The sequence below is a fragment of the Indicator indicator genome, chromosome Z (assembly GCF_027791375.1).
Source record: "Indicator indicator isolate 239-I01 chromosome Z, UM_Iind_1.1, whole genome shotgun sequence".
NCBI classification, from domain to species: Eukaryota; Metazoa; Chordata; class Aves; order Piciformes; family Indicatoridae; genus Indicator; species Indicator indicator.
Genome location: NC_072053.1, coordinates 9,853,099 through 9,866,274, shown reverse-complemented (window position 1 = coordinate 9,866,274; position 13,176 = coordinate 9,853,099).

Sequence of the window (13,176 nt, the reverse complement as noted above, 5' to 3'; positions counted from 1 at the left end):
TATTTTCTTTATGTGAAGAGCATTAAAGGTCATTAAACACAAAATTGTTTTATCATTAGCTTATTATACATATTAACTAAATGACTTCATCAAATTTCCAGATAACATCTGAACTGAATATTTTTACAAAATATTTTTAATCTGACAAAATTCCCGAAACAATTCTTCTGTGTGTTTTTTTTTTTTTTTTGTTAAACAAATGGAGGAAACACTACTAGAGTGCACTACTATTCTTTTATGCTATATGTTCTTTGTCAATTTTAGTTTTGCTTCATTTGGAAAACTAGAATTAGACTTAACAGTGATAAAAGTAGTGAACAGTGCTGTGGGCTGGTCTGTTTTCACTGTCACTATAACAGCTGAAAACAGTAATCCTTCACAATGAAGATAAATAGTGGTTAGAGAGTGCACAGTGTGTCTATGAATCCGATCCTATCTTCTCTAGGCCTGCTGTTGCTTCTGCTGAAACCTATTTTTAAGTTATTTCAGCTGATTTGCATTGACAGAAAGTGTCAGGAGGGAACTGGCACTTTTCAGGGCTAAGCAGTAGTTGTGGTTCTGTAATGCCTGAGTTTTGTTAATGGTATCAGCATTTGCAAACTCATAGCTAAGCTTTCAGGGCTGCTCTGCCTTTAAGTGAAAAATTAGTAGGGCAAAAGTCAGGTTGGAATTATTCATAACAGAGATGTTTAGCTGCTGCTCATTTACTGCCAGGTCACAGGATGTTATGGGTCGGAGGGGACCTCCGAAGATCATCGAGTCCAACATGCCTGTCAGAGCAGTACCATATAATCTAGTGGAGATCACACAGGAATGCATCCAGGTGGGTCTTGAAAGTCTCCAGAGAAGGAGGCTCCACAACCCCACTGGGGAACCTGTTCCAGTGTTCCATGACCCTCACAGTGAAGAAGTTCCTCCTCATGTTGAGGTGGAACCTTCTGTGTTGTAGTTTATATGCATTGCTCCTCATCCTATCACAAGGTGCAACAGAGAAGAACCTGTCCCCTCCCTCTTGATACCCAGCCCTCAGATATTTATAGACATTTATTTAATCCCCTCTCAGTCTTCCCTTCTCCAGACTAAAAAGCCCCAGGTCTCTCAGCCTCTCCCCATAAGGCACATGCTCCAGTCCCTTAATCATCCTGGTAGCTCTCTGTTGGACTCTCTCCAGGAGATGCCTGTCTGTCTTGATCTGGGGAGCCCAAAACTTGACAAAATATTCCAGGTATGGCCTCACTGTTACTCTACCAGAGTAGAGGGGGAGGAGAATCTCCCTCAATCTGCTGGACACACTCCTCATAATGCACCCCAGGATCCCACTGGCTTTCTTGGCCACGAGAAGCACATTGGTGACCCACAGATAACTTCTTATCCACCAGGACTCCCAGGTCCTTCTGGGATGCAAGACATCTGTGTACATTCCGTGAAATACAATTTGATTTTTAAAAAATTTTTTTTTTAAATTGAGATTACCAGAATACATGTGAAAATGAGATAAAGATGAGCTTCCAGCTATTAGAGTGAATGGCAACATCTCAGATTTTCCTTGAATTTTGCTGCTTCTAAGTGCCAAGGAAGTAACAGTTATAATCAACAGTTTAACAGAGGAAGATATGCTGAAAAAACATATTCTCAAATTTATAGTGAAATCAAAATTTTTCTTTTCATGGTAGTTTTTTCTACACATTAATGCAAGAGGAATTGTATTCTGGTTCATCATGGCTGTGATATCATGGGTAGAAAACATTTGTAAATACACAACAGCCCTTATAAAAGAATCACAGTAATGAATAAATAAGATAACTGGGAATGAGGCATCATTGTATGTTTACCTTTCACATCATCTTTCATAGATACAGAGGAACACATTTAAAATAAATCATGAAAGCTGAAACTTTGGTTTTTTTCTACTTGAATCTCAGGGGTTCATCATTAACAACTTTAAATGGAAGGTTTATTCTTCTCCATTAAAATATTATTTAACAACCACATCTGCAAATTGAAACATCTGAATGTAAGGTCTTTCTAACTTCTGGCATGCACCACTATGTCTCTAAATTTTCTAGGTGCTCAGTGGGGAAGATTTCATGCCCAGCCAACTAGGGCTTCAATATATATTGACAATGTCAACATGCACAGCAGTATATGATCATCAGCCATGGGTTATAAGTGACTTCTTGTAGTTGCAGTTGTTAAGTGCAGAAAAGATATTTGCTCAACTACTTGAGATAATTCCGAAAGGACCACAGCAGTGCTGAATGAAGCTTTGCCTTTTGCATGCTTACTAACTTGCTCTAGGTTGAAAAAGTGCTATGAAGCTCAACAAAAAAAAAAAAAAAAAAAAAAAAAAAAAAAAAAAAAAAAACCCAAACCAAACCCAAACTAAACTAATAAAAATAAAAATAAAAATTAAAAAAAAAAAGCAAGCTATAATGGAATTTTCCAAAGCTTAATGTTGAGTGTCTGGGAGATAACACATAGCTCTGCATGAAGATATGAAGGTATGAAGGTATGAGAGTCAAGCATATAGCAAACCACCATCTACAGAAATAAGGAGACAAGCCACTGTAGAGTGAGTGTATCTGGTGGTTAGCATTTTACTCACGTTGAGTTAGAACAGTGATGCTTTTATCACAGACAAACCTTTCGATCTGCTCTTTCATGTTCTTGCAGACAAAGTAGAAGCAATATATATGGCATTGTGTCGTGAAGTATTAAAACAAAACAAAAAAAAGGATTTGAAGTTAGGAATCATAATGCAAATCTAGAGGCTCTTACACTGCAGTGTTGAAACGTGATTAATGGTCTGTGTGTCCATGACAAAAAACTCACCATGCTAAGGGGTTTTTGTTTTGTTGGTTTTGGTTTGGGGTTTTTTTTTGCAATATACATATGATGTTAAGTGTTGAAAATATTATCAGTGATTTAATTTTTTATTTCTGATCAGGTTTCATGATTTAAAGTTTGGCATGTATGGACTAGCCTTGATTTTCAGGAGCTACAGGTGGACCTGTGCTCCTGTATTTTTCTACTTTTTTTTTTTTCTTTTTTTTTATTGTTTGGTTGCTCTTTTCCCCAGGGAATAAGACACAATAAAAACATAAAGGCTATGATTATGCACATCTTATAATGATATGGGAAGTTAAGGTTCATATATATTTAGCAGAAGATACTATCATAATTCTCATTAAAAAATTCTGAGTGTTGCTTGAAACACTTGCTTAATGGATATTCTGTGAACTAAATTAGTATTCATGCAATGTGACTTGAGGCAAATCTCCAGAGTTCAGAATCTAATTCTATTGTGTGCAATATTCCCATCTGTTAAAGGCATTTGCTATAAATTGATGAATTTTATAACAACAAAATCTATTAGACCTTTCTAGTTAAATTAAAGCTTTTCAAGAAGACTTGATTTATGTTATATTACAGTAATTAGTTTAAAACCAATTATTTTTACATTTCTAAAAAAACTTAAGTATGCCTAGTTTTTAATAACTAGAGAAGAATAGAAGAACGTTTGCAGCAAACTTGAAAAATTTTATGGAATTCTCCAAGCAGAGACTTCACAGAGATATTTTCAGATCCTGCTTTACCCTTGAAGTTCTTGTTCTGTTTTGTTATTCTGATGGAGTAAACAGTCCGGTATAAATGTTGTGTTATACTCCAGCAGCCCAGAGCTCACTGGCCACATGTGTCAAAGAGTGTTCAGCCTAGAGAGGAGAAGACCCTGGGGGGACCTTGGAGATGCCTTCCAATACCTGAAAAGATCCTGCAGGAGGGATGGTGAGGGACTTTTCATAAAGGTGTTGGGCAATAGGACAAGAGGGAGTGGATTGAAGCTGAGGGACCGTAGCTTTAGACTGGATTTTAGGAAGTAGTTCTTTGGTATGGTGGTGGTGGGACTCTGGAATAGGTTGCCCAGGTAGGTTGTGGATGTCTCTTCCCTGAGGGTGTTCAAAGCCAAGTTGTACGAGTCCTTGAGCAGCCAGGTCTAGTTGAGAGGCATCCGTTCCCATGGCGAGGAAGTTGGCATCAATGATCACTGACATCCCTTAAAACCTAAGCCATTCTATGATTCTATGAACTCAAATAATGTTTGCAGGATCAGTGCTAGCATTCATGGAGCATTCAAGATAAAAGCAGTTGAGCAATTAGATACATTGTCTTTGAACATTGGAAAGTGGGTTGGGATTCCTGCTGTGTTACAGACTTCTGTAGGACATAAGAATTTCACTCTGGCATTTTGTTTCTTAGTTCCTTGACCATAACATGAGAAAAAAAAAAATTATTTACTTTACAATGCAACTGAAGTGCCTATTTTCTCTGTCAGTGCAGGCAATATAAAAGACAGGTAAGCATAAACTTTCTAATGCTTAACTGTGAAGAGTTATTAGCCCTATGCTGTTCAAATGTAAGTGAAGATCAGGTTTGAGACCATCTAAAGAACCTTAAGGTGCACAAGTCCACGGGACCTAAAAGGATCCACCCACAGGTTCTGAGGGAACTGTCAGATGAAGTTGCCAAACCACACATCCGTCGTATTTGAAAAGTCATGGCAATCGGGTGAAGTGTCTGCTTATTGGAAAAAGGTAAGGACAACCCCATCTTCAGAAAGGGAAAAAAGGGAAGATCCTAGAAACTACAGGCCTGTCAGTCTCACCTCTTTGTCTGGTAAGACAATTTGACCCGATTATAATATTTACAGAATTAATTTCTATTAAGGGACTGAAAGGTGCAATTCTGCCACTTGTCCACTAGATGGAGAATCGACAAGATGCTTGGCAGCTGTAACTATGTACAGTGATATTTCCAATGTTATTCAGAGGCAAGTTAATCTGGAATATCACGTGGCTAGGCACAGGTGCTTTGAAATTAATGTTACTGAGTGTTGCACACATGAAAAGATACACTGTGTCTTTCTTTATAGCGAGGCAAGTTGCCGGATTACATTGGCTGCTCGCTCTCTGTTGGCCCGGAGCTGGTCCATCTGGGCGGTGGCTTTCTTTCTCCTCCCACCTCCGTGGGTGGAGCAAGACTTTCTTTCTCCTCCCGCAGGAAGGGTGACTTTCTGCTGATCGGAGGCTTCCATTAGCAGGGTGGTCCCACGGTGCTACTGCGGTGGTGGGGGCTGGCAGAATCAGTACGGCTTTCTGAACAGGGTCAGCCTGGCAGAGCCGGTCCGGGGGAGTGGCCCTGCGTGGCGGGGAAGGATCCTTTGGCCATCGCAATCAAGGTGACGGTTCCCGGTAGGTGGAGTTGGCTGTCTCTGATCCTGGAGACGGGCTTCGGGCAAGGAGTGCGGGTATGCAGCACTTCCCGCTCGGCTCAAAGTGAGCTGACTATGCCAATTTCGGTGACTGCTTCCCATTAAGGTGACAATCCAGTCCTTGGTTTGAACTCAATGGAGAGGATATCTTTCTCTATCTCTTTCTCTCAGGAAATCCCAGGTTACATTACCCTGACTCAGGGCTGTGGAGTGGCAACAATGGGAGGCTCCTCTGATCTCCCGCAAACGGCGGGGTCATGCAAGATTCGTTCCTGCTTGGTTAGCAGCTTATGGCTGGACTGCTAGTCTTGGGCTAGTTTCTCCCCTTCTGGGTTAAAGCTTAACCTCGGGGCTTCAGTCCTCTCAAAGACACGACTGGGCTTACAACGCTGACTTTCTGTAGCTTTCAGCAAAGGGATCTGCAATGCTGGTTCCTCAAGCACCTTGGGGTCCTGGCTTCTTTCCGTATTGCAGGGGGCTTCTAGTGTGCTTGCATGTTGGAGTGAGAAGTCTTAGGGGCTGAAAGCTTACCTAGCTTGAGCAAAGCGAGAGAAAGCAAAAGGAGAGAGCAAATTGGTAAACAAGTGGAGTAGTACTTACAGATTTCTCGAGACTGGATCTGGCCAATGGGCACACTTGTCAACAACCTGCTTCAGCCTATAGAAAGGGTGAAGCTAGAATTATGCCCTTAGAGGGAAAGAGCATGAGCATGCCAAGCGATGGGTGCATGTAGTTGTTTACCGTTAAGGAGACAGGTTAGCACCTGGGCCTTTGTCCTCCTCTCCTGAAAGGAAGGTGGGAAGGGGGGACTTACCAAAACATGTTGGGACAAGTTTGCTGGTATCTGGGGGCATAATTCTGGGCATATGGTGCCTTCACCACACTGCCTCGACTTGTGTAAAACATTTGACACTGTTCCACGTGACATCCTGGTCACCAAATTAGAAAATTACAGACTTAAAGGGTGGACCACTTGCAAGGTAAGGAATTGGCTGGATTCCTGCTCTCAGAGCATTGCTGTCAAGAGCTCAATATCCAAACAGAGACAGTGACAAGTGGTGTCCCTCAGGGTTTGGTCTGAAGATGACACCAAAATGTGTGGTACACTTGACAAACAGGAAGAGAAGGGATGCCATCTAGAGGGGCTTGGACAGGTTCCTATGGCAACATCCAGAAGTTCAGCAAGGCAAAGATCAATGTCATACACCTGGGTCACACAAGTATAGGCTGTGTGAGGAGTGTCTCAGAGCAGTCTCAAGGAATAGGACTTGAGGATGTCAGTTAACAAAAAACTCAACACGAGCCAGCAATGTACTTGCAGACTAGAAGACCAACAGTATCCTGGGCTGCATCAAAAGAAGCATGCCGAGCAAGAGGTGGGAGAAGATTCTGCCCCTTTGCTCTGCTTTCCTGAGACTCCACCTGAAGTACTGAGCTCAGTTCTCTTGTTCCCAACACAAAGAGGACATCACACTGCTGTAAAAGGTCCAGAGAAGGACCACAGAAATGATCAGAAGGCTAGAGCACCTGTCTTATCGGGACAGGCTACACAAGCTTGGGCTGTTCAGGCTGGAGAAAAGAAAACTCCAGCCTCCTGGTACCTGAGGTTAGCCTACAAAAAAGCTGGGAAGGGATATTTTATAATGGCTTGTAGTGGTAAGATGAGAGGGACTGAATTTAAGCTTGAGTAGATTTAGACTAGATATTAGGAAGAAATTCTTTACAATGAGAATGGTGAGACACTGGAGGTCAATGACTCCTACCTGGAGGTGTTCAAGGCCAGGCTGGATGAGGCATTGAGCAATATGGTAAACCTGCCATAGCAGGGGGCTTGGATTAGATGGGTTTTAAGGACCCTTCCAACACAAACCATTCTATGATTCTACATGAAGACAAGAATATAAGTTTGATAGAAATCTGAAAAAGCTTGGTAAAGACAGTTTCTGTCAACTTTCTTCTTCAATTTATTTTTAAATTTTGATGGTAAAAATTACTCTCTAGATTGCAAAAAGTCTGGCTTTAGCTCCTGGTGAGACCCCACAAGGACTGTGAGAAGTCCTGCTTGTCATGGTGGTAAGATAATTCTGATAAGGGAATTTCATTTGTCTGTTACAAGCTGAAGGTCTTGAATTAAATGATTAGGGCTACAGATGCTAGAAAGTGGTGCTGGTCAATTAGTTTCTCCACACACTTGTCCTCTCCTGCTTTGCTTTATTTGAATTGCATTTAGAAATGAGCTTTTCCTTAGAGATTCTTTCATCTGGCTCCCTTTGCAGATGAGCTTATGGCAGCTCATTAAGACCTGGGAGTCAAAGAAAAAGCGATCTGTACAAGCCTGTATTTCAGTCAGCCATAACCCGGACATCACAGTCAAGGAAGCTGCAAGAACAAATCATCTCATCCCAAAGCAGTCACTTTCATCTGCTCTTACACACTCCATTGATTATACTGACCAGATCTCCACTAACTACATGAAAACTGACTATCTCACATGTGGACACCTATACTGTAAATACATATGAATAACTGGGTTGAAATCTACTTGTGGGGTGAGTAACTTTGTCTATACAGAGATTAAAAAAAAAAATAAAAAAGAAGTAGTTTTACCATGTGGATCTTCAGTGTTTAATTCCAGCTACCAGAAGGAGAAACTTTTTTTTTTTTTTTTTTAATATAGATAAAGATTAAAACAGAGACTTGAAAACGTGTGGTCAGCTGCATTAATTTCAGGAACTATCCTGAGTTGTCCTAAATTCATTATCCTGAATTATCAGAAAATGATCAGGAGAAATTATGGAAAAAAAAAAGACTAATTTTTGTTTTGATGTATACCCCTTTTGTGTAAACTCCATTTAGCTGAAAATGTGCTGACTAGCTCTCTGTTATGAAATGATTCTCAATTTGCCAGCATCAGAAAACACAGGTAGGTCATTTTGGTGTGTACTGCCATAAAATTGAATCCTTTATCTCATTCTTATTCTACATACAGAAAAGGAAGACTAATTGCCATATAACTTTAGGCAAAGTACCCTAGCTGTTGGACTGCTCTTCTGCCGGAATTTCCTAAAGCAAAACAATAAGTAATTGCTGGCAGTGGAAATTTCTATAAAATGTGAAATAAAAAAGAATTATTATTTGCAGTTCGTGGCATGACCTAATTTTCTTTTCAAATTAATTTTTAAAGGGTGTTATTATTATTTTATGATATTATTGTTAAATCCTTGCATCTAATAGATAATATTCTGATAGAAGTGAAAGAGACACTGAAAAAGTTGTAACTAATGTAGTCCAATGGATCTTCTCTTTTCTCCAGTTCCTTGATTGATAAAAGGACTCATTTTATTTTTATTCCATTCCTGTTTGAAATTTAAGCATGATAGTTTTCAATAAACAAAAACAAGGCTGGCAGGGTTGCAGGGCCCAGGGCCAGACAATGCTGAATAGTGTAACCACTCAAAGTTGGAAACTTATTTAGGCTGTTGGCCAGAAATTGTGATACCAGTGAAATGTGAAAAAAGTCTAAGTGTTTGAAGAATGGCACCTTAATGTTCTCAGTAAAGAGCTTTCAGGAGTTGCTTGGGGATTAGGAATGTGTTTTGTTTTTTTTTTTTTTTCCAATTAATGTTGACTTTTAAATACATAAATTCAAAAAACTTTGGTCACTGATTCTTTTGTTGATAGAACAGCCATAAAACACTCTGTCCTCATACGATCCAACAAATTACTTTTATTACTACTATAGGATCTGAGTTTACAGTGCTCAGCTAAACCTATCTACTAAGTACTATAAAGATACTGAAAATCTTTTATTTTTAGCTTAGCATTGAACCATGTTTTTCAAAGCAGAAAGCAACCCAAGAATGGAGCAAAATTTGCTTTTCTTGAAGGTAACAGGAAGAAAAGAGCAGAAAAATTGAAAACAAGTATAATTCAAGACAGTTTTGGGTTAGTGATCAAAACAGAAGGAGTATAAGATAAAGGGTTTTTCTTTTTAACCACACAACAAAGTGAAAAAGTTTTATTAAATTTTACAGTGGTCATTCTCTGCAGTGAAAATGCTCAGCCGAAGTAAATGCTCATACTTGGTCTAGAAGTGAATTATGAAATTTATGCAAAATACTGGTTTGAACCAAACAGCTAAATATTAACTGACTTTAAATCTTCTTAATGTTATGTGAGTGGATGTCTTTCTGGCTGCTTTGTTATAAGACACACAGTGTTTTTTTCTTTCTGACATGAGTGATAGGGAAGTGTAAAGTTTCTTACTGGTCTAAGAAAATGTCTAGTGTTCATCTGTGCAGTGGAAGTGTTTTAAGTTATGATCTCGAGCACTTCATATTTCTGCAGGCAAGTTCCATACGTTTATTAAATAGTGCCTTGATTTATAGATCTTAAATTATGTTCCTCAAGTCCTTCAGAGACTGCTTTCCCTTCCCTTTTTCTATGTGGACTATTATTTGCCAGGGAAGCAGGATTTCCCAATGAATTTCCAAGTACTAAATATAAATAATTTAGGTCAGGGATGTAAGTTCTTCTCTTTTGTAAGGAAGTTAAGAGTTTCTCATTTATGTTTTTAGAGACTGATGAAGGTGTCATTCTATTACTTCAGGGTTACTGGTAAGTGAAGACAATTTAATACCAGACAACAAGGTTTTTTGAAACTCATTACTGTGAGGTGTCCCTGCCCATGGCAGGGGGTTGGAACTAGATGATCCTTGTGGTCCCTTCAACCCTGACTGATTCTATAATTCTATGATTCTATGATTCATTAGATGCAGGCTCATCATAAACTTATATCTGGTATTTTGTGTCATGCTTTGAAAATGGTGGAGTTAGTTAATATAGAATCTTCAGATGTAACAAAGCCCTTAAAAACATATTCATCTTAGAGGTAAGAGAAACAATTGAATAATTTCTGATCACAGCCCTAAGGCCTTTGTAGCCTACCTTTCAGGGATCCCTGTGATCTCTCCAGGATCAGAGCCTTCTGAGCCTCCAGATAAAGAAACAATTTAGTAAACGACAGTTTGCAAATCCATATTTAGTTAATGTGATGAAAACTACCTTGCCTTTGACTGTATATAGTGTCCAAATCACTGCAGCATGGGGCCTTTGCTCACAAGATGAAATTTACAGCACTTTTATTTTAAAAGATACTGAGAAAATGTCTGTCTTCTAACAGCATTAGCTACATTTGTTCTTCCAGCTCACTGGAAGATGTTTAAAATTCAGAGAGAATATGTTTGCTCTGAAATTGTCAGGACACTGAGGCAATACCTTGGAAGCAACTGAATGACCAAGTTGCTGCTATGAGGTGTCCTCTCCAAGGTGGACAGGAAACCAGACCTTAGTTACAGCTAACAGATAGCGGGGTCTCAGCAATATGCAGAGAACTTCGTTCATCTTTAGCAGACTGCTGAAAACACTTCTTTCAAATACCCCTGCAGTAGCTCTACAAATGTACTGCCTCTGAATTCTTTGATTTGCCTAAATCATTTAAAACTGCAAAAATTAATATCACGTTGAGAAAGAAGCTCTCTGAGAGGACCCCCAGATGCCACACTGTGGAAAGGAATGCTTTTCCATTTTGTCCCTGTGAGTTAACTCCAACCAATCTCTGTGACACTCTTAAATTTAAGACTGTAAGATTTTGTGTCCAAGTGACTTCAAAACAGGCAAGAATCAAAATTACTTATTTGCTTTAAAGTATTTGACTCTGTCCCACATCATCCTGCCCCATAACATCCTGGTCACCAAAGTGGAAAAACACAGACTTGAGAAATAGACCACTTGCTGGATAAGGAATTGCCTGGATGGTCACACTCAGAGAGTTGTGGTCAACAGCTCAATGTTCAAATGGAGATCAGTGACAAGTGGTATCAGTCAGGGGTTGTTACTAGGACCAGGGCTGTTTAACATCTTTTTTGGCAGTATGGACAATGGGATGTCCCTCAGCAAGTTTGTGGATGAAACCAATCTGTGTGGTCTTGTTGACATGGTGGAGGGAATGGATGCCATCCAGGGGGTCTTGGACAGGCTTGAGAGGTGGACTTATGTCAATCTCAGAAGTTTAATAAGGTCAAATGCAAGGTCCTGCACCTGGGTCAACTGTGTCGTGGGCTGCATCAAAGTGTGACCATCAGGATAAGGGAGGAGATTCTGCCCCTCTTGTGAGATCCCACTTGAAGTAGTGAGGTCAGTTCTGTTGCCTCCAACACAGGAAGGACATAAAACTGCTGGAGTGGGTCCAGAGGAGGGCCATGTAGATGATCAGAGGGGTGGAGCACCTTGCTTATGGCGACAGGCTACAGGAGTTGGGACTGTTCAGGTTGGAGAAAAGAAGGCTCCAGAGACACCTTATAGAGGCCTACCTGAATTGGGCCTACAAGAAAGCTGGAAAGGGACTTTGAATGGAGGCTTGTAGTGACTGGATCAGGGGGAATGTTTAAGCTGGATATTAAGACAAAATTCTTTACAGTGAGGGTGGTGAGGCACTGGAATATGTTGTCCAGGGAGGTCATCAATGGACCCTCCCTGGAGGTGTTCAAGGCCCAGTTTGATGAAGCCCGGAGAGACAGGCAAAGGAGAAGGGCTGTACAATAGGAAGGCTCTAGACACCATTGGACTAGAGATTAAGGCTGATTGGGTCGAGTGTCACTGGGGGAGAATTAGAGGGACGGTCAACAAGGCTGATATCCTGGTGGGAGTCTGCTATAGGCCACCCAACCAGGATGAAGAGGTTGATGAATTATTCTATAAGCAGCTGTCTCAAGATCACCAGACCTTGCTTTTATGGGTGACTTTAACATGCCAGATATCTGCTGGGACCTTAACACAGCAGAGAGGAGGCAGTCTAGAAGGTTCTTGGAGTGTATGGAGCATAGCTTCTTATCACAGCTGCTGTGCAAACCTACCAGGGGTAAGGCCTTGCTTGACATTCTTCTTAGAAATAGAGAAGGGCTGGTGGGAGATGCAGTGGTTGGAGGCTGCTTGGGGTGCAATGACCAGGACATAATTGAGTTTTCAATATGCGGTCAGAGGGACATCAACAAAACCTCCACTCTGGACTTCCGGAGGGTGGACTTCAGATTATGTAAGGAACTAGCTCAGAAAGTACCTTGGGAAACAGCCCTTAAAAACAAAGGGGTCCAGGAGGGCTGGATCTACTTCAAGAAAGAAATCTTGAAGGCTCAGGAACAGGCTGTCCCAATGTGCCAGAAGAGGAGCTGCCGGGGTAGACGGTTGGCATGGATGGGCAATGAGCTAAGTCATAAAGTACTCAACTTTCTCTTCTTTTGGATTGTTTCAAAGCTTTAACCTTTGCGATTTTAAATAGGAATTTACTTTCCTATACTACCAGAACAGGAAAAGAAAATGTCTTTCTATCTGGACCTACAGGGGCTGATTTTTCATTTTCACTGGTTAATAACCACTCTTTTACACAGTGAGTATGAGTTAATTGCAAAAACATCAGCAATATAACCCTCTACAATCCTGATGTTAGCAACATGCTTCTATTGGCCTTATCCAAAATTCTGTTTAGGCAACTAGTGACAGATAATTTCACATATACATAGACAATGAAACACTAATGTGTGAACCTGCTCCTGACTTTACCTGTCAGTCCTTGGATTTTACCATTTTAATTTATTACATTGAAAAATTGTATCTGTCATTGAATGTTTGCAGATACTGGCTAAAACTTTTGTAAAGGCAGTAATACAGTTACACATCTATTTTAAAAGTAGAGCTATTAAAGTAAATCAATTACTCTTTAGTCAGCCTCCAGTTTTACGAGATGACCTTTATCTTGCAATAGCCTCTTTGGTCTCAAGGATGCCTCTTCCTGAAGCCCTGGCTTAGAAAAGCTGTTTGGTACCTGAAGAGTTAATTGTTGAGCTGAATCG